Genomic DNA, 5,936 nt, shown 5'->3' with positions numbered 1-5,936 from the left:
CACTCTGCAAAAGGTGAAAGTTTCCTAGGATGAGGTGGTTTCCCCTTTCAGAACTACCTACAGTCCAGCTATCATCTGTACAATTCTACACGATCATAACTCAGGGTTTGCAGGAAAAATGAATGATGGAATACCATGGAAAAGGTAGCAAATTCATAGAAACTTCTAGGATAAGAGAAGCGTGACTCAACACATAGCTTTCTGTAGATTTGCCAAAGTCTAAGAGTGTACTTTCCAACATGTTTTGCTGAAATGCAGAAATAACAATAGCAAGAACTTTTGGGGACTTTCATAGAGATTTAGCATTAGCATCTAGATTTCAACAATGCCTGTGGCTTGTAGCCCCTGAAATATAGTCCTTAAAGAGAGAATCTGTCAGGGGCATCCAACAGTTCAGCTCAGTGAGAAGACATCTAATTATTACCATTCTCCCTTTGTCCAAACAGCATGTGGAATTTCAACACCTAGTTGCTAAAATGTTGAAACACCTCCTTGTTCAACTCATTATCACATTTTCTTAATAGACATGTATCTGCTCATTTTGAGATTTAAAGCTCATCTAGTCATAAAACTAAAGAGTCCAACAATCTCTATAGGCCAGGTTCTTGATCCTTATTTAATGGGCTATGGAATAAAAGTTATTAGAAATTAGGAGGGAAAAGGTCTAGAAATGTACAAAGGGAACAAAGCTTCATCCTCATCCCTCCTCGGTTCCCCCCATCTATCTGCCCCAAATGGACAAACCTTGAGATCGCAGGGATGGTGGAGAACTTTCCTACTCCTTGATCTTCAGAGCAGTGAGGTTCTGCAGCTGACAAGGGCTGCAGGTCAAAGACTCAAAGAGGGGAGTTTGGTGACTCAACCGGGGGCGGGGCCTCGTGGGAAATCCCCAGAGACAGCTCTGTGAGGTAGTTCACTTGATATTTGCTGACCTCAAAGTCCCCTAGAGCTTCTGTCCCCACTTAATAACACACTTCATACTAAAAGCAGCCCTCTGCTGTTAGGGCATTTTTCAGATGACTTTGGCAAACAGATTTCGTCACTTAAAGTAGTTCTCCATGTCAAAGCTTTTAAGGCATCCTTAAAATATTTGAGATTTGAAGGATGAAACCCACTTCTACTAAAGAAAGGTCAGAGGCTTCCCTGGTGGCGCTGTGGTTGAGAGTCCGCCTGCCGATGCAGGGGACACGGGTTCGTGCCCCGGTCCGGGAAGATCCCACGTGCCGCGGAGTGGCTGGGCCCGTGAGCCATGGCCACTGAGCCTGCGCGTCCGGAGCCTGTGCTCCGCAACAGGAGAGGCCACAACACTGAGAGGCCCGCGTTCCGCGCAAAAAAAAAAAAGGTCAGCCCTCCTGTCAATTACCACCCCTTAACCCTATAATAATAGTGATGCTATAGCTATAACTTATTGACTGCAGCTGATGTACCAGGCTTCAGATAAGCGACTTAGTTGCAAATGAACCCTAGGTGTTGATATGATGTTGAGGATGCGTATGACAGCATTATGCAAATAAGATCATTGAGCTATGAGTCTAGCCAGATTATCAGCAGGACGGGGAGCCAGGATTAGAAACAAAGATGACCTGACTCCTTTTGACTGTGTTCCTTGCTATCTGGGTGAGATGGAGGAAGAAGGAGGACGAAATGGAGGGGAACTGGAGACAAAGAAAGCATAGAATTTATATGGCGGGTGACTTTATTGGGTGAAGTTAGGATCTATGAGGGCTTTTAGAAAACCATTATTTCAAATTAAAAAAAAAAAAGAAAGAATAAGAGGAGAGGAAGAGGAGGAGGTTGCTTTCAAGATGCTAAAACTCACCCAGCACTGAGTGGCTAGAGGCCCTCAGGAAGACGACCGGGGAGCCAAAAGCCAGGGTGGTTTTCAATAAAACAGATGGTTTTCTATTAGGATCCAAACAGAAGAGTTCTTTTTCCACAGGAGACAGGGTGGCTTTGTCTTGAATTGGGGGATGAAGGGGGAGGGGAGCAAATATTTATTAAACACTTGCTGTGTGCTAAGCACCTTACACATCTCCACGACTCCTATGATGCCATCAACCTCCTTAGAAACTTTCAGTGGCTCCCTGTTGTCCACAGAAGAAAACCTGGACCCTATAGTCCAGTATTCAAGGACATCCCAGATCTGACCTGAAGTTGCCTTTAAAAACCAAACCAGGGCTTCCCTGGTGGCTCAGTGGTTGAGAGTCCGCCTGCCGATGCAGGGGACACAGGTTCGTGCCCCAGTCTGGGAAGATCCCACATGCCGCGGAGCGGCGGGGCCCGTGAGCCATGGCCGCTGAGCCTGCGTGTCCGGAGCCTGTGCTCCGCAACGGGAGAGGCCACAACAGTGAGAGGCCCGCGTACCGCAAAAAAAAAAAAAAAAAAACAAACCAAAACAAAACATACAGTTCACATAAATGTCACCATTTTAAAGGGTACATTTCAGTGGATTTTAGTATTCACTACGTTGTGCAATCATCACCAGTATATAATTTCAAAACATTTTCATTGGTCCGAAAAGAAACCCCACATCCATTAGCAGTCACTCCTCAATCTCCCTCCCCCCAGCCCCTGGTAGCCACTAATCTGCTTTCTGTCTCAATGAATTTGCCAATTTTGGACATTTCATATACATGGATCATACGACAGCTGGTCTTTTGCATAGGGCTTCTTTGACTTAGCATAATATTTTCAAGGTTCTTCCATGATGTAGTACATATCAGTACTTCATTCCTTGTTTAGGGCTGAATACTATTCCATTCTGTAGATTTACCACATTTTGTTCATCCATTCATCAGCTGATGGACATATGGGTTGTTTCCACTTTTTGACTATTACGAATAACACTGCTATGAAGATTTGTGTACGCGTTTTTGTACGAACATATGTTTTCAGTTCCCTTGGGTGTGGAATGGCTCCAGTGTGTGGTCAGCCTGTTTCACTTTTTGAGGAATTGCCAGACTGTCTCCCACAGCAGCTGTAGCATTTTACATTCCCACCAGCAATGTACAAGGGTTTCCGTTTCTCCACATCCTTGCTACCACTTGTTGCTTTTCTGTGCGTTGTTTTTTTTTAACAACAACAAGAAACTTTTTTATTATAGCCATCCAAGTAGGTGTGAAGTATCTCATTGTGGTTTTGATTTGCTACCCATGCCCCAATTTTATCAACCCTCACCCACACCCCACGTAATGGGAATAGTAGAGTATAGCACATGGTTAAGAGTCCAAGCTTTACTATCAGGCTGATTTGGATCGAATCTAGGCTCTGCCATCTTGATGGTCACGCAACCTTGGGCAAGTTTCTTCACCTCCCTAAATCTCAGTTTTTCCAACCATACCTTACAGATACAGGAACCCTGTACCCCACCCTCATTTAGTGAAGATTAAATGAAACAATGAATATGAAATGCTTAGTTCAATGCCTGGCACATAGCTCTCAAGAAAATAGTAACTGTTATTAGGAGACTTATTATTTCAAAAATTTCCCTCCCCAGCCTCCCACAATGATTATCAGTAAAGCAACCAGGGCAAGTAGCAAGAGAGAAGGAGAAAAATGCAAGGGCTATGTACAGAATTTATTTCCCAATTCTGAGCATCATCTGAGAGTCATTCTCCCTGTGATAATTGTGAGATCTCCTCCACCAACTTCAGCAGAGTTGGCCGAATGGAGGAGCATCACACCATAGAAACTGCACAGCTGATAATTTCCTAGCACTTTCAGTGTCACCATCTAACCTCATTTAACTGTGGGACTCTGGGTTTAACATGACAGCATGACATTTAACTGGACTATATTTTTATTTAACTTACTGCTACTTGCTAATTTACATTTTGGATATTCTGTGGGCAGAGGTATTACCTCCCCTGAAAGTGATGTGTGTCGTTTCCTAGCACAGTAATTAGCTCACCTTTTGAAGTTGGGTCAATGACATAAGAGTCTTTACTGAGCTAAAAAGTTCTCAAGATTAGTTTTACCAGCCTATGGTTAAACAAAATCAGCCACTTCAGAATTATTCTACCAGAGGTTGTGCACAGCTTCATTCAGCTGTGTGAAGAGTTTTATAATGTTCACTTTTCTGCATTTTATTTGATAAAATCATGATAAGAAGCTAAGGCAAATTCTATTGCTAACTAGATGCACATAATACTTAAGCTAGCCAAAGCTGTAATACTCTTTTAGTACAATTTTCATTTGCTTTAGAATATCAATACATATCACATTGCTTTATCCATTTTAGTCTTCTAAACAGTCAAAGGCCACAAAAAAATTCACCTCTTCTATAAAGCCTTCCCAAACTAAACAGAGATGAACCCAACAAAACATCAACACTTTAGCAGTATCAGCAATAATCTTTGTTCCATCACATTCTGAACATCCCACTCTAAGCCAAGGAAGAGATTTTGTTTTAACTTCACTGGCTATGGGTCTAAGATTGAAGGCCTCAAGTGAGTATAGTTTGAGGTGAAACAGCATGAAGGCTCAACTACTCTAAATAAGATAAAGACAATACTTAGAAAGAGAAACAGCCCCTCAAAATAAGCTTCCTGTAAAGTATGCTCCTTTCCTGCCAGCACACATCTTAGAGGTAATCTCACCCATGGAATGTTCACTATCTACATTTGTTATTTCCCCAAAAATGGATTCATTCAAGATGCAGTGTCCTTACCCCTCCCCCAAGCATCTATCCATCCAGCCATCCAGGTAGCAGTTGCTGTTAGGGATGGTGGATACTTGTGATGCCAATCGGAGTTCTGACACATGGGAAGGAGGAAACTAAAAAGGAATTGGAAAAAAGAAAATGAGTGGGAAATCGGAGAAGAGGAAGGAGCTAGAGTGGGGCAGAGAAGGAAGCATATATTGTAAGGAAAAGTGGAATGTTAGCAGCCATCCAATTTGCTCACTTTTCCTCCCTGTTCACACTTTTTCTGTGTGATATCCACATCTATGTTAGTGACCCATAGATCTGTACCTCCAACTTCAGACCACCTCCAATCCTGCAGCTCCCAGGGCAAGAGGGCAAATGGAGGCCCGCATAGCATATGTCCGGATATTCAGAAGTTACACATTAAGCTAAATACACTGTTAAATAAACTCCATTCTACCCAGGGCAGGGCCCCACAAATCAAATGCACACAATGAACACACGGTGCCTCTGATTGGGGGTCTGGTGCTTCATGCTGGCATAGAGAATACATAATGCTACCAACGGTTCTATTGCCCTTGGAGATAACACTGTCTGTCCCCAGGTCAACTCCTCCCCACAGCTCTTTTCTACATCCTGAAATGCAAGGTGATGGGGCCTCTGTGCTTTGTTACTGCCAAACAGAGCAGCCCTGCCTTGGAGCACAGCGAGCATGAGCCACAGAAGTAGGGGGCTGGGAAAAGGCAAATCAAGTAATCAAATCCTGGAACTTCCATGGTGGCACAGTGGTTAAGAATCCACCTGCCAATGCAGGGCACACACAAAGTAGTATGTGCATCGGGACCCAGGGGAAGGAGCAGTGATTCCACAGTAGACTGAACCAGATCTACCTGCTAGTGTTGGACGGTCTCCTGCAGAGGTGGGGGGTGGCTGTGGCTCACCATGGGGACAAGGACACTGGCAGCAGAAGTTCTGGGAAGTACTGCTTGGCATGAGCCCTTCCAGAGTGCACCATTAGCCCCATCAAAGAGCCGGGTAGGCTCCAGTGTTGGGCCACCTCAGGCCCAACAACCAACAGGGAGGGAACTCAGCCCCACCCATCATCAGAGAAGTGGATTAAAGTTTTACAGAGCTCTGCCCACCAGAGCAACAGTCACCTCTACCCACCACCAATCCCTCCCATCAGGAAACTTGCACAAGCCTCTTAGATAGCCTCATCCACCAGAGGGCAGACAGCAGAAGCAAGAAGAACTACAATTCTGCAGCCTGTGGAAGGAAAACCACATTCATA

Source organism: Delphinapterus leucas, chromosome 1 (genome assembly GCF_059928025.1).
Source record: "Delphinapterus leucas isolate spDelLeu-1000000601 "Yukka" chromosome 1, BTC_Dleu_Yukka2, whole genome shotgun sequence".
Lineage (NCBI taxonomy): Eukaryota > Metazoa > Chordata > Mammalia > Artiodactyla > Monodontidae > Delphinapterus > Delphinapterus leucas.
The sequence above is the reverse complement of the archived record's forward strand: the minus strand, read 5'-3'. Positions refer to the sequence as shown.